The sequence below is a fragment of the Bombyx mori genome, chromosome 21 (genome assembly GCF_030269925.1).
Source record: "Bombyx mori chromosome 21, ASM3026992v2".
Lineage (NCBI taxonomy): Eukaryota > Metazoa > Arthropoda > Insecta > Lepidoptera > Bombycidae > Bombyx > Bombyx mori.
The window spans coordinates 12,062,546-12,083,146 of record NC_085127.1 but is presented as its reverse complement, the minus strand read 5'-3'; the positions used below and the strand labels follow the sequence as shown (position 1 = coordinate 12,083,146).

The following is a 20,601-nucleotide window of genomic DNA, read 5'->3' as shown; positions in this document are numbered from 1 at the left end:
TCGCTTGAATTTCTACAAATACATATGAATAGTCTTGAAAATTCTGTTAGTTAGAGAGAGAGACAAAATTGGTTTTTCTTTGACCTGTCTCTATTACCGCAAATCCGGATTTTAATGGCGCATAATATAACAGAAAAGAATTAAAGAATACTAGAACGTATAAAACTAAAAAGCATTCTGCAACGGCAAGGTCGCTTGTAGCGATCTATTCCAAGTAACTTATACCACATCGTGTACGTGAAACATTGAAGTATGGAAAGTAAGTGTTTGGTTGCTACCAAAGACGTATTGTGAATCCAACTTTTTTTTAACGCTGGGGAATCACGTGTTACGGATATCCGGCCACAGGGTGTATGGTCCGGGTCATGAAGAGGAGAAAGAAGAAGATTGGGGTCCTTCTCTCACTCCTCCAATTGGTCCTAGTATGCCTAAAGATAGGCGCGCCAGGTGATACGTAACGTGTGCCATGCAGGGTCCACTCCACAGAACGACTACCGATTAAATCTTTTTATTTTTTATTGCCATTTTTTATTGCAAATCTCATCGACCTCCTCCACTCTGGCTAAATGGGGACCCAGTACCGCATTTGTGAGTGCAACAGGACCCCTTCCCGTTTCCCATTTCGCAATGTTACGAAATTTCCACCTAATGATTTCCGCAAACCACTTCCAATATTTCCATTGCATGTTTTGTAGTAACAATTCTTGACACTTATTTATGTATGAGCTCTAATAGAAAGGGGTCAAAGTAGGGGAATACTCGTTTTAGAAGCCGAGTCTTCTGAATCAATAAGTTAAGGGAGTTCCACTGATTAAGGTTGACTCTTTAAGTAAATTTCAGAATAAATATTATTATTATCAAAAGTAGTAGTCATACATAGAAAGCGTGATTTTTTTTCTTTTTTGGAATAAAATTTAAATGTGATTAAATGCTTATACATACGTATAAGTTATAATGATAGAACCAAAAACGGACGAATTAAAAGAAATGCTAAAATAAAAAAGAAAAAAGGCACACCCTATGGCACGTCGCAATGGTTATGATACTGGAGATATAGCCCAAGGCATGCTGCGCCGACCTCACATATTGTGGGATAATATCAAATATATTCATTTTAAAAAAACAACCACAAAAAATTTACAAGAGGTTAAAATTTAATTGGTTCTACCCGGTCGTCAGATGTGATATTTTAATAAATTTGGTCGTATCTCATAGATTCCATAGTCCATGACTAATATTCGCGACCAAAACAACGGCAGTGCTCGATGCTGCCACATTATTCGAGCAGTAAATTTGATTGTACCACTCTAAATAGGAATTCCTCATCAATTATTAGTTATATTTTATGCAAACGTCAGCTTAATATATCGTACAATTTAGAAACGGTCCTAAATCTGCATTCACACATTGTTTTGTTATAATATAATATTGTGGAGTGGACCGGTATTGCCTCCGTCGAACAGCTGTTCCGGCTGGCTGCTGATAGAGATGAATACAGGAAGCTAAAGGCCAACCTTCAGGATTGGAGAGGCACTGCAAGAAGAAGAAGAATATCTTTTAAAGATTTCAATCACTCTATAGTGTATGTGTTCTTTGGACACGATCAAAAGTATTTTACTTAATAATTTATTAACACGCTTACGCTGAAGTATACACAATCTCTGTCGTTCCAAATATGTTATTGTTCTTCTAAATCTTGAGTTAAATTCTATGATATAAACGTTTGAAATTTGAAACTATCTAATCTATTTTAAATACATAAAGTATTGTATGCATTTATTTTTTCGTAATACGATGTGTTTTTATATATGTACATACTTTATTCGATTGAGTTGAATACAGTCACTTTACAGTTAATTTACAGTTAATATTTTTACAGTTAATAGTTAAATTTACAGTTAATAGTTAATACAGTTACAGTTAATTTCAGTGCTTCGGAGAATACTTTATTAAGATTTGACAAGATACCTATAGTAATACAATATTCTAAGGAAAGAAGACCTAGGAAGTGGGCGTGGCCTGCTGACGTAATACAGCAGCGACTTCAGACTGGTCGGAGTTGAAGAGGGGAGTTGAGGACACCACTAACATATTGCCTCGTTCACGGCCTCTTTCTGATCTCGGCACCAGGGATAGACGGACGTTGTAAATTCGCGTGTCAACTTAGTTACCCACATTTTGTCATTAGTGTTTAAAATCAATAATTGTTGAAAGATGTATTTTGTATTGTTCTAATTATATTTTTTTAATATTTTGAGTCGTGATTTCTAATTTCAGAAGTGGGATTCCTATTCCATTATCTGTCTTGGCTTTCCTGACCGTTCTACTTTAGTTTTGTCGATTTTTGTGTTTGACAAAAGAATTGTGAAATTTTATTTTTGTAAATATGTCTGATCGAAGTAAGCGTAGGAAGCGCGAGCGTGATCGTACACCTATCCCTGGTATGGAGAAGCGACTTCAAAAGATTTTGGATCGTTTAGACACTTTAGAAAGTTACAGATTTCGCAATGATACAGAAGGTAGTACGACAACGCCAAGTGCGCGGTGGGCGCATGACGGCGCCATCGCGGCGGCAGCTGTCGCGTCGGGTGAGCCGCCTGCACCAATTGTTGTTTCAACAAACGTCGAGTCGTCCGATGCAAGTTTGAATTTATCCGTGCCGTGCTCGAGTGGAACGATCAACGGTTCGGGTACCGGGGGTATTGAATGAGGTGACTGAGAAAATTGCTAATGCGATTGGTGCAATTCCGGTAAGATCGAATCATATTTTTGTGTCGAGTTTCGATCCCTCTTTGCACGATTTTAATTTATGGTGTCATGAAGTAGACCATCTAAAACAAACTAATAGATGGGACGATCTTGAGTGCTTAGCGAGGGTAGGCAATTGTTTCAAAGGTGACGCTAAGTTATGGTTGAATGAGTGGGTAAGTAATGACCGTAGTTGGTCAAATTTCAAGCGCGAGTTTAAGACTTTGTGTCCCAAGCGGTTAGACATCGCCAATATTTTGTTCGACATTATGAAATCGGACTCTGATAACTACCCTACATATGCCGAATATGCAAGGCATTCGCTTCTGCGGTTACGTATTGTGAACGGATTGAGTGACGAGTTAATTGCGGCAATAGTGATACGTGGCATAACAGACACTCAAATTCGAGCCGCTGCCACTAACGCCAAGTTACTGCCTGATGATTTGGTTAATTTTCTATCTATTTATACAAAGCCCACTAGAATCACATCCGTTTGTTCAACCGATTTAATTTATAAGACTGCTACGAGAAAACGAGAACATGTCGTCACGAAAATTAAATGTTTTTCATGTGGAGCTTTTGGTCATAAACAGATGACGTGTCCCAAGAGTGTAAAGCTAGATAGAACTAACGCTAATAATCACCTTTAGTAGCAACAAATTCGGATAAACTCTCACAGAGAGCCGAGACGTGTTCTTTTTGCAAGAAGGTTGGTCACAAGGTTGATGATTGTTTTTCAAAACAACGTGCCGAGTTTCGCGGCAACTCTAACTAATAATTATAAACAGGATGACATTGCTACCGCGGTTACTCAAGGTGTTTCCGTAGATATCCTCATAGATAGTGGGTGGACTATTTCATTGATTTCTGAGTCTGTGAATTTGAATTTGACGTGTCATTGTCGTCAAAAACAATTACCGAGGGCTTGTAAACGCTCCGCGAGGTCCTTGCAACTCTGGCGGGTTTTTCCATCAACCTGAAAGTGTAAATTTCTCACGACTGAGGTGGCGTATTTCAGTAGGACAATCAGTAATGGTCAGGTGAAGCCGAGCGAACACAAGGTTGAAGCTCTAGTCAATGCACGAGTACCGAGCAATGTAAAAGAGGTAAGACAGTTTTAGGTCTCTCGGGACATTTTAGGCGTCATATCTCCGGCTAATCAGTTCAAGCGGCATGTATTGCAAATCTAACTCGCAAAAAGTGTACATTTCATTTGGGGTGAAGATAAAGAAAGAGTTTGAAAGGTCATTGAGCGATTAACCAGTGAGCCGGTTGTTTCTTCAAGACTATGACTTTGAGCTTGAATATCGTAAGGGGACCGCGCTATCCCATGCAGACTACTTTAGCCGAAATGCAGTCAATGTTTATGAGATACCTAAACCTTTAAATTGGTCTCAGATAGCGCAGGCCGCTGATGATGAAACATAAAATTTGCTACAAAAGTTGTGACAGATTCGAATGAGTTCAAATATATAGTTCTAATAGATGTGTTACAAAGTATTGTCTCATGTATCCCATTCACAGACAAGATGCGACGGAGTTAAAGAGAACTTTTGAAATGGCAATGTCTCTTTGTAGTCCTTCAAAATTAGGGGTCGGATGTATGAAAGTAACACCTTTGTTAATTAGATTAAAGAATTATGTTGTAAATATACATCTCATTACACCTGAAATGCACCAAAGTAGTGGTCAAGCTGAGCACTACTGCTGAACTGTAATGAATATGATTCGGGTCGAGTCTATCTTTAGACGAGAACATTGTTCTGACATTACAATATGAAAGATACAGCTCACTTTGAACATTACTGTGCAGAAATCAACCAAATATTCACCTTTGTATTTGTTAGTTGGCAGTGAGAGTGCAACGCCTGTCATACGATCCCTGGTGCGCGATGTGGCTCTGGTGGCATCGAGTCCTAATCGTGAATTCCTACGTGAACTCGCCCGACAACAAGCTTCAAACTCGCTGGATCAGAACCGTACTCGTCAGGACGCTTATGTTAACAAGCGCCGCAATACAGTGCGCTCCTTTCAAAATGGAGATCTGGTGTTCGTGCGTAAGACAAGCCAAGCTACGGGCAAGTTGGACTCAGGAATGCGAGGGCCAAGTCACTGGCTCCTATGGCAATACAACGCAGGCGGCCGCAGAGTATATAATTCTATGGCGCGGCGAGTGGACACCAGATGTGTGCACTGCATTCTCTGAAAGTGAGTATAGGTTTGTAGTGTTGTAATGTATTTATGTAACCTGAGGGCTCTACACTCATACAGCGAGCATCCCGAGGGCTCTGCTCTACAGACACTGCAAGCTCCATGTTCTTATGGTATTTGTTCGTAGTGTTGTAATGTATTTGTGCATCCTGAGGGCTCTGCACTCTTACAGCGAGCATCCTGAGGGCTCTGCTCTACAGACACTGTGTGATGTGTTGTAATGTATTTGTGTAACCTGAGGGCTCTGCACTCTTACAGCGAGCATCCTGAGGGCTCTGCTCTACAGACACTGTGTGATGTGTTGTAATGTATTTGTGTAACCTGAGGGCTCTGCACTCTTACAGCGAGCATCCTGAGGGCTCTGCTCTACAGACACTGTGTGATGTGTTGTAATGTATTTGTGTAACCTGAGGGCTCTGCACTCTTACAGCGAGCATCCTGAGGGCTCTGCTCTACAGACACTGTGTGATGTGTTGTAATGTATTTGTGTACCCTGAGGGCTCTGCACACTTACAGCGAGCATCCTGAGGGCTCTGCTCTACAGACACTGTGTGATGTGTTGTAATGTATTTGTGTACCCTGAGGGCTCTGCACACTTACAGCGAGCATCCTGAGGGCTCTGCTCTACAGACACTGTGTGATGTGTTGTAATGTATTTGTGTAACCTGAGGGCTCTGCACACTTACAGCGAGCATCCTGAGGGCTCTGCTCTACAGACACTGTGTGATGTGTTGTAATGTATTTGTGTACCCTGAGGGCTCTGCACACTTACAGCGAGCATCCTGAGGGCTCTGCTCTACAGACACTGTGTGATGTGTTGTAATGTATTTGTGTAACCTGAGGGCTCTGCACACTTACAGCGAGCATCCTGAGGGCTCTGCTCTACAGACACTGTGTGATGTGTTGTATGTGTGATGTGTTGTAATGTATTTGTGTAACCTGAGGGCTCTGCACTCTTACAGCGAGCATCCTGAGGGCTCTGCTCTACAGACACTGTGTGATGTGTTGTAATGTATTTGTGTAACCTGAGGGCTCTGCACTCTTATAGCGAGCATCCTGAGGGCTCTGCTCTACAGACACTGTGATGCGTACTCGTGTACTCCTGAGGGCTCTGCACTGTACGAGGACATTGAACAATCCGGCTCTGTTCGATGTTGTGAATGTGAAGGCCATCCTGAATGGTAAGCCTCCACGGTAGTATGGTGCAAGGTGAGCGCTCTGCACCAGTACTAGAGGACTACCTGATCAGTACTCCTCTGTTGTGTATCCTGAGGGCAATGCACAACGGGCATCCTGAGGGCTCTGCCACGCTCACAAAAAGGTGACTGTGGTCATCTTGGTTATTCTCGAGAGCTCTGACCGAAGATGCCAGAAGTATACGTGTCACCTCTTACTTTCGATATCCTAGTTCTCGGTTGCTAAACGAATCGAAACGTGTCTTACAGGTGACGAGCATCCAGTTAGTGAGGCAATTGATCATGCTGAAGCTGTTGAAGATCCATTCTCCGACTCTGATCGAATAACGGGCGAGGACGCACCGCCGTCAGGAGAGGCCGTCTAAGGAAAGAAGACCTAGGAAGTGGGCGTGGCCTGCTGACGTAATACAGCAGCGACTTCAGACTGGTCGGAGTTGAAGAGGGGAGTTGAGGACACCACTAACATATTGCCTCGTTCACGGCCTCTTTCTGATCTCGGCACCAGGGATAGACGGACGTTGTAAATTCGCGTGTCAACTTAGTTACCCACATTTTGTCATTAGTGTTTAAAATCAATAATTGTTGAAAGATGTATTTTGTATTGTTCTAATTATATTTTTTTAATATTTTGAGTCGTGATTTCTAATTATATAGTAATAACTAAGCTCAACAGAGCTATACTGGTAATATTTGGAAATATCCTTTGACACATGACCGTTTCCTTGCACGCCGTGGGGACTAATATTTTTTTTCACAGGCAGGCAGACGAGCATACACCCACCTGATGGTAAATGGTGCCGTGGTGGTCGTCAGCAATGCCAGGGGCAGAGCCAAGCCGCTGCCCACCGCTTAATACTCTCCACATCTTGAGGTAATAACTATTTGAAGTGCGTAAACTAAAGACGAGGTTTTACGTAAAGCGGTTTTAATTCGTTATAAAAGAGACGTGTGAAAAGCTGAATTCATTATTACTGAATACGGTATTCGAGTTTTCTTTTTTCTTGGTAGACCGGAGCTGCGTTCCTTTTCGAAAATTGAGAACGAGATAATCCACTTCATTTAATATTCATATTATTGTTGAAGAACATAGATAAGTCGCAATAATTAAAATTATTTTTACAGTTTACTTATCCCGTTGTTTTGACGACGGGCATGCGTCGTCTGTGGTGAGCATGGAAACCGTAAAATATTCAGAACGTTGGAAATAAAAATATAAAAAACGTAAGATCAAAATGTAAAAGTTGTTTTACTTACGTCTCTACGGCTTTCGAAACCAAAAAAAAAAGGATTGTGTAGTTTTATGAAACCACGGTAAAAGTGAAACTTTTTTTCACATTATAGACATTTAACTCTGACAAACAACATTTACATTAAACACTGACAAAAACAAACAAAAAAATAGCGTGGAGCACTGGCGCAAATGAGTAATAGTCTATACACTATACACGGTCAGCCGCTACGAACCATAGGCGCCGCCATATTGGCCTTGGCTGCTCTGACGAGCGCCTTTCACTTTATCCCTACTCCGCGGCCGACCGTCACGCGACATGCAACACACAGACGAAAAAGTTTGAGACGATGTAATAAAAGTTTCACTTTAAAACACTAAGTCGCGAAAAGCTATAGACGACTGTCGTCTCTACGCTTTTTATAGTTCAGACCACATGTTTTTTTAATCTATCGCCTAAATTTCGAAATGTCGTAAGCGTGGTGTTTCTGCCGCGTTTTTACACAGACATTTGCGCGGCTCGTTCCACGCTTGAGCTATTAGCATGAAATACCTTGTTTACGTTTTAACCTCGCATGATGAAGTGTAACGTCTGTGTCGCAGGCCTTCGCCGCTGTCTTGTTTATGTTACAAACACAGCCCTTATTTATTTTTGAGTTCGTTGACATTCAGTGCGGATCCGCCAGCGGGTGGGACCGCCTACATAGATTATTCCTACCCACTAGTGTGCCCACGCGTAAGCAAAATATTAGAGATAATTATGATTTAACATATATTATGTAAACGCGTATGAGATACTGATGTGCTACATTTGATTGGATATTATAGTTAATTTTTGGAGCAAAGTTCCTTATTTATTTATTTATTATTTTTTTTTTCGGGCCGAGGGCCGAACCTCCTACGAGGTCCCCGCGCCTAGGGGGCCCGCGGGGTATGTGAGATTTAACGATCTGCAGGTGTTGAGAGCAGATCGCGGGCCCAAGGATTTTAGTGCCCACCCCCTAAACGACTCCCCTGCACTCTTACACCCGACGTCCGATCTCCGTCCGGGGTCAGAACCTGGACAGAGTAGGAGGGTTCCCGCGGTCAACACTACAACCAGACACGCGGCGCCACCCCGAGGACGCCCGACCGACGGGTCGTCGAGGCGTCTCCGCGGTACGGCAGCCCTACCAGGCCGCCCGGGCGGTGCCGCTGGTGTTCCGGGATACCCCGCTGGGCCAGAACCAGCCTGCCGGGTCGGAACGCGATACACCGCCGACCGGGTTGCTCTTTAACAGTATGTTCGGCGACGACAGCGACCGACGAAAATGCGGACCGCATCGCAGTCCGCAGCCGCCGACGCGCCGTCCCGTCCTCCTGGTGCCAGCGCGCTAGAGTGACGGTAGCGTGCGGCGCAGCCTCAACCCCCTTAGGTTGCCCCGTGACCATCACCGGGAGGAGACTGCCTCCTCATAGGGGCTGGAGCTGGACAAACGCCCTCCTCCGACCCCCGGCTCGACGGCGGCGGCACGGCGCCGAGAGGGAAGAAGAGCTCTCCCTTTCCCGTTCCGCCGCCTCCTTCTGCGAGATGGTGGACTCGCAGAAGTCAAGCATCGCCTGCCAGGACTCGTCGCTGCCGAGCATCGTAGCTACGACGGTCGGAAGCTACAAGTCCGGTCCTATTTTTGCAACGAGGACGCGGCACCGCGAAAGCGGTGCAGTACGCGAGCGTGTGCTCCGCTGTGTCCTCGTTGCAGCCACTGCAGTGGTGGCACTTTGGCGTCGGCTCCCTCCGGGCGACGAGGTGCAGGTAGAGACCGAAACAGCCGTGTCCCGTGAGCACCTGCGTCGCTCGGAAGGTGAGACGTCCTCGGTCGCGATTCACCCAGTCCGAGAGGAGAGGGCGATCCGCCCGGTCCCGGTCCGTCGCTCGTAGGCGGGGTCCGCCGGGCGGCGAGACCACGCCTCGAGCACGGCACGCCGAGATTGAAGCTTCCGCGCTCGCGGAGGGGTACCCTAACCGGGGAAAAGCATCCGTAACGTAAGATTTTTTCTATTTAGTTTGTTATCAACAGATGTCGCTGCACGTAAATTCAACAATTCCTGAATCGCGGTTACGAGATAATACACAGTTGATAGACGTTCTCGTACTTCTCTTGCTAAATCATACTTACCTGGCGTAGGTGATACCGTAATCTGTGAGGCTGCTCCATTGCACTGCGGAATGGTTGACACATGCGATTATTTTTATTTCTATGAATAAAAAAATCATAATTAAAAATGTATACCCTAATAATTATTTTCTTTATACCTCGAATAGAACTTAAAATTAATATTTTTATAATAAGGAACTTCGTACTTATCCGGTGTCCCACGACACCACACATCTCTTTTAAGACTAGTAACTCGATAAGTGATAAAAGTTTAAATTCCATTAATCACTATGGATTTATGTATGGATGAGTCTAAAGTTAAAGGGTAAATTGCTTTTACCTAAATCATAAATTGCTTTTAAATCAAAAATGTGAGCTAACGGTTTCATATTTTCAAGAAAATATTGGTCATTCGACTCTTTAGCCTGTCACAGTTGTTCTTTTACCAATCTTTAGTAAAATGAGGGAAACTTAGTGAGAATTTTTCGAAAACCCAAATCCCGTGCGTGCTCTGAAATTTTGTAGTTTAGTTTAAAATAAAGTAAGCAGAAATTAGAATGTTTTTCCAAACAAATGTCAGTCTTTATTACAATTATTTTCTATTACAGAATAAAGAATAAAGCGATCAAGAGAATTACAAGATTATTTATCGCTTTTTCGATCTAGATAGGCGCGTGTATTAAACGTTGATCTAAGCAATAAAAAAAAAGTTATTTTCTATTCTTTTGCACCACACATCGCTATCACAGGTCTGCCGATTACTAAACCATAGACACAGCCCACTAAGTTTATCGCCGGATGTTCTCAATGGGTCGCGATTCCGATCCGGTGGTAAATACTGCGACGCACTGCTCTTGCTAGAGCTTGTGATAGCTAGTACGTGGTAAATAAATTAATAGTGTTCTTCAAACTGTCGAAGTGGCTTAATTTTACAAAACCACAAATCAGTTTGTTCACGATATCTTTGTAGATCGTTACCTAGTTACAGTGATCTTCTATTGTATTCTGTAAGATTTGAGAGCACAGAAAAATCACTTTATTGAAGTAGTTCGAATTGAATAAAATGAAAACGATATAAAAAAGGCTTTAAAAAAATCATAATAATGTAACTCATGGAGTCTCTACTGGGTAAATATAAACTATTTGTCTATGAACTATGAAGACAGCAGCTATGGAGCTTGCGAAACAGGGTTGGGAGTACTGCATGAGCCGTCGCGTCGCTTCGAGGATTAGATCCAGTGGGATATCACAAGAAACATATCAGTATATTTCGTGCAATAGATTCTAATCATAAATCAAATGACAATTCTGTGTTCAATTATGAAAATTTGATAAATTTTTGATACTCTGATAAGATTGTGTTTGTTTGGTTTTGTTTTTTAGTTTGGCACTAATAACCTTGATGGCTAGTTTTAGGCGTTTTTTTATTGTATACCAGCTGATCCGGCAGACTTCGTAGTGCCTCAATCGATAAATAAAAGACCTAAACTTGTGTATAAAATAAATTTAAAACAAACAAAAGGAATCCGTCCGACGGGGGACACATCAAAGGAAAAACAAAATTGTTATTTTTATTTAATTCCATGCGTTTTCATATTTATCTCTTAAACCTTCTCTGGACTTCCAGAAATAATTCAAGACCAAAATTAGCCAAATCGGTCCAGCCGTTCTCGAGTTTTAGCGAGACTAACGAATAACAATTCATTTTTATATATACAGATTTCAAAGCATTTTTGCTTCGGTTTCCGCAACTTGTAATGCTAACATGCACTCGACAGCGATGCCGAACACCGCCGAACCCGTCGCGCGCGACGAAGGGCTCGGCGCGGCGAGTACATTAACCGACAGACACAGCCCGCTGTGTTTCTCGCCGGATCTTCTCAGTGGGTCGCGTTTCCGATCCGGTGGTAGATTCTGCGAAGCACTGCTCTTGCTAGGCCCAATGTTATGAACACCTCCGGTTTAAGCCCCGAGAGCTCACCTACACGCTAGGGTAACGCTGATATAGCCTATCAAGGCTATCATCAGCATAGGTAGGAAAAGATGCCGAGCATTCTCTAAGATTTGACAAAGTCCAACTCGCTAAAGAAAACAAAGTATACCTAATTTCACGTAAGGTGCGTGAGACAATTGAAATAAAAAAAACCCATCCTAACCATAATGGAGAAGGTGGTTAGCGCTTATCTAAAACCGGAGATCCTCTTATCGTGTAGATAAAAAACCCAAGTCAAACAAACCGCCAGACACTATTAGTTCGTTCTGTGTTAAATGAAACGTAAAAGTCTAAAAATATTTTTACAGAAAAATAAATTATAGTTAGTACAATTTTCAATTAACAAACACGCTAGTCGTCCGTGACCACGAAAACTGTGAATTAGTCGAAACTTAAAAAACGCTATATTTAAAAGTAAAAGTAATTTAAATATTTCATTTATCAATTAAACAAAGCAAACATGTATTTATATAGATGTCTACCCCGTGGTGCTAGGCGAATTTAGATAGGACAATGTTTAAATGTACATGTCCCTGCCTATTTTACTGGTGGTAGGACCTTTTGTGAGTCCGCACGGACTACCGCTACTACCGCCCTGCCTATATCTGCTGTGAAGCAGTAATGCGTTTCGGTTTGAAGGGTAGGGCAGCCGTTGTAACTATACTTTGACCTTAGAACTTATATCTCAAGGTGGGTGGCGCATTTACGTTGTGGATGTCTATGGGCTCCAGTAACCACTTAACATCAGGTGGGCCGTGAGCTCGTCCAAGCAATAAAAAAAAACAAAAAAAAATTTTTTAGTCTAATTCACGCGAAATATATATATATATAGACAGGGAGATAATAAATACTTACCCGTGCAGACTGCGCCCTGCCACCGTCCGAAATAATATAAAATCTTAAATTTTCATATCACAATTTTAATAAGAAGCTATTCAATTAGTAAGTGTTACGCGAACACACCCAAGGTATATTTTTAATTAAAATTTTTGTCACTTGACTTCAATGACCGCATTCGGTATTTCTTTCTTTTCTCTATTGTGAATATTAACCAGCTAGACTATTAACACGTAAAATCAACTAGTCTAGATTAAAAATAAAAAGCTGGGGACGCTTCCAGAACTCAACAGAGCTCCTAAATTGGTCTAAAGCAAACGTATACAAAACCGAGAGAAAACACTCTTATATTATTCGAAACAACAGCTTTCCATTAACAAATTACTATAACGGAAACAAACAGCTTTTAATGCAATAATTAAATTTCCATACCAAAGAGGGGTTTTTCATTTATTGCTAAAAGTGTACTGTTTCCTTATAAAACGTAATTTTCTGCCGCTCTACAGTTAGACACAGCACAAATAGAACAGAAGACCAATATAACCAAAAATATTTGAAAACAATTAATCTTCTTTATAATTCTTGATCGACTCGGTGGCGCCGTAGTAAGAGGCCTTGACTGTAGCGCCTAGGGGCGTGGGTTCGATTCCCACATCGGGTAAACATTGTGTGATGAAAAGGTTTGTTTGCTCTTTGTCTGGGTAATTATTATTTATATATGTATATATTTAAACGTATATAAATATGTATGTCAGTCTCTGATACCCACAGCACAGGAGATGTTAAATTGGGGCCGGATGACCAAGCGTGCTTTGTTCTCGGATATTATTACATAGTTATTATTATTATATATTAGCGCGACGTTAGTAATATAATAAAATATTGCTATATATTTTATATCATACTAGCGACCTGCCCTCGCTTCGCTTCGGAAACATTAAATTTTACCATTGATAGGCGAAGCCCGCCATGTTGCGCGGGGTACGACAATAACTGCGGGAGACGCCGCGGGGCGAAGCTAGTTTAAAAAAAGTAGCCTAAGTTACTCCTTATGTCATCAGCTACCTATTAGTGAATGTCTCATCAAAATCGGTTCAGCCGTTCCAGAGATTAGCCGGAACAAATAGACAGACAGACAGACAAAAATTGTAACAAATGTTATTTTGGTGTGTGTACCGTATATATATATTCATATGCATGTAGTAAAAAGCGGTTATTTCAATACTACAAACAGACACTCTAATTTTATTTATATATATAGATTATAATAAATATCAAAGTTCGACTAAGGAAATCGTCGGAAAATAGGCTACATTTATAAACCGACATTTACTACTGATAAGAGGTATTGTTAGCTCGCGCGAATAGGTACCACCATCTGTCATATTTCTACTGCGAAACAGTAGTGGATTGTGATTTGAAAAGTGAGATAGCCGTTATACAATACAAATGATACTTTCGACCTTGTCTTTTTTATCATTTTGGCAGGCAAGCAGCCCGGATGGTGAGTGGTCACCGTCGCTTGTCACAAATGGACACAGCCAAGCTTCCGATAAAACATATATGATAAAAAAAATACTCCAGCGTGTGGACCGAACACCGAAATTTTCTTTTTCCATAAACCTTCTGTACAAATTTTGTACTTACTCACAGAATACGTGTGGTTTAATTAGTCTGGCAGCATCCGCTACAGAGAGCCTCACGGAAAAATTGAAATTAAAACAAAGAGACGCGAACCGAACCAATGAATATTCATGGAGATATTTTAATTCAATTAATATTAATCGTTTAATTGATGGCGCGCGTAACGAGAAATCTGTTTTCCAAATGCATTCAATGGTCTTGTATTCATTGTTATAATAAAGCATGAATAGGAATATGAATTGATTTAATGAAAATACCAAAAAGAATAGCGTACCGGAGTAGGTAGCGTGGATAAGCCAGATGGATCGACCTATTGAGGTTCGCGAGAATCCGCTGGAGCTGGCGAGGCTTGGGGAGGCTTGGGGAGGCCTATGTCCAGCAATGGACATTTGTGAGCTGAAAGATAGAAATCTGGTGGTAGGACCTCTTGTGAGTCCGCACAGGTAGGTACCACCACCCTGTCTGTTTCTGCCGTGAAACAGTAATGCGTTTCAGTTCGAAGGGTGGGGCAGCCGTTGTAACTATACTTGAGACTTGAGAACTTATATATCAAGGTGGGTGGCGCATTTACGTTGTAGATGTCTATGGGCTCCAGTAACCACGTAACAACTATGTGGGCTGTGAGCTCGTCCACCCATCTAAGCAATAAAAAAAAAGACTTGACTGATATGCCCACACGCGCGGACTCACAAGAGGTCCTACCACCAGTAAAGTGAAAAAAGCATAACTACTTTTAATACGAAAATTTGATTATTAATCAAACGATTGCAGTCGAAATACAGATAGATTGGTTTAACAATATTTATAATATGCAAACTTACAAAATATATCGCTGGATTGTGACGACGTTATCTTTTCAGCGTATTCCGTTATTAAAAGACGACGAAGATTCTGGAACAAAAATTATAATAAGAACCCGTAGCGCTATTAAATGTTACGCCGCGGTCCACGAGATTTTGTTAAACGGAGCGTGGACATCTCTCTCGTAGTTTTTCAGCCAGAATTTATTACATTAAAGTTAAGACGATGGTCGAAACGTTCTTTCTGTAAATACCGCCGCGATTTCTAGCCGGGTTAAAATGTTTTGAGAAGACTCTGCTGATAATAAATTTAGTTTTAAATTTTATACTTGAGGTGTAACGTAAAATGATTAGTATTATTTCAACTTAACTGCATTGAAGTCGTCGTGGCCTAAAGAATAAGACGTTCGGTGCATTCGTATCTAGCGATGCACCGGTGTTCGAATCCCGCAGGCGGGTACCAATTTTTCTAATGAAATACGTACTTAACAATTGTTCACGATTGACTTCCGCGGTGAAGGAATAACATCGTGTAATAGAAATCAAACCCGTAAAATTATAATTTGCGTAATTACTGGTAGTAGGACCTCTTGTGAGTCCGCACGGGTAGGTACCACCGCCCTGCATATTTCTGCCGTGAAGCAGTAATGCGTTTCGGTTTGAAGCGTAGGGCAGCCGTTGTAACTATACTGAGATCTTAGAACTTATATCTCAAGGTGGATGGGGCATTTACGTTGTAAATGTCTATGGGCTCCAGTAACCACTTAACACCAGGTGGGCTGTGAGCTCGTCCACCCAAATAAGCAATAAAAAAAATATATTTTTCTTTGTCAATGTATGTAGTAACTTACTACTATGATAAAGATGTGTGCTAGGAAGAATTATTTTGCTCATTTTTCACGAAGAGCATTAGATGTGCTCAGGAACTACTGGATTAATGTTAAAAGTTTAAGCCTTAAAGTTGAATATCGCGCATCATGCGCGCGCCAGAGATTATGTATTTTTGTAAATATCAATTAATCGCAATCTACAGCATAACTTTGAGCGCACTGTTTTAAATCTTCAAAATAATTTACTTAACAGTTTTTTTCAACATCATGGGCCTATACGATATTACAGAAGACATCACTTACATAGTATAAAACAAAGTCGCTTTCTCTGTTCCTGTATCCTTACGTATGCTTAAATCTTTAAAACTACGCAACGGATTTTGATGCGATTTTTTTAATAGATAGAGTGATTGAAGAGGAAGGTTTATAATATGCATAATAACATCCATTAAATAGTGGAGAAATCAATAATAAATTACAGTTTCCGAAGCGAAGCGAGGGTGGGCTGCTTCGCTTCGGAAGTTTAAAAAAAAAAAAAAAAATTTACATCTAAGTATGTCATGTTTATCGTTAGGTTTATATAGACAATCTCAGATTATGCGATCTGCTCTTTATTTGTTTAAACAGTACCTCAAGCGATATTTTGATATCCTACTGCAACATCAATAGTATAGTCCTAGACATATTAGGAGCGTTCGAAAATTCTCAGCTGTAAAATGTAATTTGTATTATAATTCGGGCATGATCCCTCTAGATGTCTGGTTCGCGGCATAACAAGAATAATAATACAATAATACATAGTAATAGTAAATTTCAATTGGGAGTTGTGCAAGCTATCCTAAGGCACACATACAATAGTCTGCCCCCGGTGATGGTCACCGGTAGAGCCCTAAAACTATCCTTGGGCCCGCGGTCTGCTCGCAACATCTGCAGATCGTCAAGTCTCTTAAACTCCGAGTACTCCTTAAGCGCGGATACCTTGAAAGAGGTTCGGCCACATGTCCAAAAAAAAAGGGCTACACAACCAATAGGATTAGAACTACATTAATAACTGGGCTACCAGGGTGTCAATAGCAAATGGCCAATTTTGGTCACAGGTAAACCTTGCAATCTTATGTGCCTACAAACTCTTACCTAATTCCCACACGAACTTAGGCTTTAACTTAGTGTCAATACTAACACGGATCCATTTAACATCTATTGCTAAGATTCAAAAGAATTGATTGGGATCTTCGCAACTGACGTCCGCAGTTTAAATCTCATCTGCGACCCGTCGAAATCTCATGAAATAATAATTCTAATACCGTTCCCGTGAAACGTTCACGACAGTCAAACAATTTGCGAAAGATTTATCAAATAATAACAGATAACCGAGGTTGATCGATTAGGGCCGTGTCGCGGACGCGCCCCCTTCGATCAATCAATGTTTTTGTAGACGTTCCATTGTTTTCATGTTGGTGACTTAAGCCTCATCTTTTCTTGTCGTATCCTTTAATTTCTCTCGGTCGTGTATTAACGATGACTAAGGAACTAGGGATTTATTTATATGAATGAACGGTCGGTTCGTTCTTTGTCGTCTATTTAGGTATTTTAAGAGGGGCTAGAGCAGACGGGTCCTCGAGTGGAGACCGCGCAGCGGAAGACGTAATGTGGGACGCCCTCTGGCTAGGTGGTGCGATGACATCCGAACGGTGGCCGGCAAGAAGTGGATGAGGAGATCCGTAGACCGTATATTGTCTAATTATAATTGCATAAGTTGATAAAAAATGCTATACAATAGCATTACCGCGGCAGTTCCCGAGTGCCACCCGTTTTTTTTTTACTAACCTATAATTCACAAGTGAATCGATATACGATAGATATTTATCATGTTCTGAAAACTGCAAATCAAAGTGTACATGCCTTTGATGTATGTAACCGGTTCACTTGAGAATTTGAGGAGCAAACCGCTATTAATATACTCTCAGCATCCGAATACTCGGAAGGACTGCAACAACAAACATACAAGTTCTGTCAAAGGGATGCTCTTGGGCGGATCTTCAATTAATGTCACTGTTTGTAATATTTATCTTACATGAACTAAATATGTTTACGAGAATACAAGTTTGAAGTATAAATAAATTCTAATGCGACATCACACGATTTCGACGACTTTCGAAATTCTTAGACACAATTGAAATTACTTTTACGGTTAAGCTCGATTTTTTAAGCTATTGCATAGCTTTTATCGCGGGTGTTGAGCGCGGCGACTGAATCAAGAAATTTCGTAACTAAAATAAATCCTAACACCCCCCACTCCGCCTACCATGTAGCTCTTCGCGTTCAACACAATCACACGTTGCGCTTGTCTTGTGTTTGTGAATAAGCGCGCGGCGTGACGTCGCGCTGCATGCGCATCATGAAAAGTCTGCCCATCTCTCTCTCGCGCGGTCTAGCTTATAAGCGTGAAGGGGACAGATATTGTTCTGCTTTTGTTAATGTTTATAAATATAGCTTGGTCTTATTTGATTATTGTTTTAATATTAAATTATTATTGTCTAATTGTATTGCATAAGTTGATAAAAAAATTTATGCAATAGCTTTATCGCGGCAGTTCCCGAGTGCTACACGTGTTTTTAATCTATATTTTTTATAAAAATCCCGACGTTTCGAATTCTAACAGTACTTTTAATTACGATATGAAACAGTAAACCGTTGTGCCTACCTCTTAAACCTTCGTCAAACAGAACGCGTACTTAGCGCCGCGTACTTATCGTCGCGCTCTTTTCATGTCACACCAATTGACTAGATGAGTCTAACGCTCCTTGACGCAACGCATTCGCCAAATCATAGTGCCTTTCGATAGCAGTGTGAAAATTTAAAAGTATTAAGAAATCGAGTGATTCAGATGTGGCATTGTATAGGCATTGGTATTTTCTAACTATTTATATCATTTTTTCGGGCATTATCTAGTATTTTAATACACATTCACTCGGACGCTAAAATAAAATTTGTAAAAAATTACAACGCCTGAAGTCAAAGCGTCCTAACGCCGCGACAGAGCGCTGCGTACTTATAGCGCTGGGGCTCTGTTTGACGGTATGTTACCATAGTAGTACAACACATCTCGGCGTCAGTCTAGCGCTCTGACGCGCGCTAATTACGCGTTCTGTTTGACGAAGCCTTTAAGACTCGACTTATCAAGAATTCGTAAATAAGTTCGCTAAAAAGGAACTCAATAGTTTTTCTGTGTATCTGACAGTATAATAAATTTAAAAAAAAAAGACTTTAGTAGGAAAAATAGTTTAGTAAGTGTACACAACTGTTATATATGTACGTAAAGTTTTCGTAGTAAATAGAATCGTTTTGAGTTTTATAAAGGCATCACAGAAAAGTTGTTTCATTAAATCTATATCGACCTAGTTGAAAGTTAGCATTTCGTTTAACATGACAAATATAAATTAGCGAGTTTGGAAGTTTTTATTTTGTCTTCATCATCGCCTCGTAAATAATATTCGGTACCGCCGAAAGTTGCCGGTAAATCAAAGCGTTTTGATTCAAACACTGATTGCTGTTTGACTAGTGTCTAATGACGTACCCAGCTTTTTAAAAACGCACATGTATGGGATATTTATTACCTTTGGAATCTTATCAAATATGGTTCGACAGGTACTGTTTTTTTTTTTATTGCTTGAGTGTGTGGACGAGCTCACAGCCCACCTGATGTTAAGTGGTTACTGGAGCCCATAGACATCTACAACGTAAATGCGCCACACACCTTGAGATATAAGTTCTAAGATCTCAGTATAGTCACAACGGCTGCCCCACCCTTCAAACTGAAACGCATTACTGCTTCACGGCAGAAATAGGCGGGGCGGTGGTACCTATCCGTGCGGACTCACAAGAGGTCCTACCACCAGTAATTACGCAAATTATAATTTTGTGGGTTTGATTTTTATTACACGATGTTATTCCTTCACCGTGGAAGTCAATCGTGAACATTTGTTAAGTACGTATTTCATTAGAAAAACTGGTACCTGCCTGCGGGATTCGAACACCGGTGAATCGCTAGACACGAATGCACCGGACGTCTTATCCTTTAGGCCATGACGACTTTTGGCATGCTATTGTTGTCCAAGGCGATCAAACGATCACTCGAAGTTGAAATGATCATTGTACCGCCTATAATCTCAGGGTCACTTGGACGCTGCTTATTAGAAATACAACCACTCCTTGGCATCAATTTTAAGAAGGACATGATAGCGCCAAGTACGGAATTTATTGTATCTAATACGAGTTTTTTTATGATATAAAAGGTCTTAGGTGAGATTACCCTCACTCAGGCGACAAGGATTTCAATACTAAAATAATGATGATATTATTTCAAGCAATATCTCAAAACACCCTTCATTTCGCAAAATGAGAGATTGAATAAAATCTTGAACGAGATAACAAATTAGAACAAAAAAAAAAAATGATGGCGGTAGTTATCATATAACACAAGACAACACATAGAACACACACTTGTGAGTCCGCGCCGGTAGGTTTTTATTTTTATTTTTTTGAATGCTTAGATTGGTGGAGCAGCTCACAGCCCACCTGGTGTTAAGTGGTTACTGGAGCCTATAGACATTTACAACGCAAATGCGGCACCGATCTTGAGATATAAGTTCTAAGGTCTGAGTATAGTTACAACGGCTTCCCCACTTTTCAAGCCGAAACACATTACTGCTTCACGGCAGAAATAGGCGGGGTGGTGGAATCTACCCGTGCGGACTCACATGAGGTCCTACCACCAGTAAAGTACCCACCACCCTGCCTATTTCTGCCGTGAAGCAGTAATGCGTTTGGGTTTGAAGGGTGCGGCAGCCGTTGTAACTATACTTGAGACCCTAGAACTTATATCTCAAGATCAAGGTAGGTGGCGCATTTTCGTTGTAGATGCGTATGAGCTCCAGTAACCAATTAACACCAGGTGGGCTGTGAGCTCGTCCACC

General features: G+C 41.1%; 1 long non-coding RNA gene and 1 other non-coding gene across 2 annotated transcripts; one reads left to right on the top strand and one right to left on the bottom strand.

Annotated features, from left to right (window-relative positions):
- Nucleotides 1-2,240: 2,240 nt before the first annotated feature.
- Nucleotides 2,241-7,398, top strand: LOC119630125 (uncharacterized). The gene is made up of 4 exons (XR_009975979.1): nucleotides 2,241-4,959; nucleotides 6,408-6,841; nucleotides 6,916-7,029; nucleotides 7,281-7,398. It is a non-coding gene; the product is annotated as an uncharacterized LOC119630125 (long non-coding RNA).
- Nucleotides 7,399-12,848: 5,450 nt separating this feature from the next.
- On the bottom strand, nucleotides 12,849-12,959 carry Mir3352 (microRNA mir-3352). Its single transcript, NR_107628.1, has one exon. It is a non-coding gene; the product is annotated as a microRNA mir-3352 (primary transcript).
- Between the last annotated feature and the right edge of the window lie 7,642 nt (nucleotides 12,960-20,601).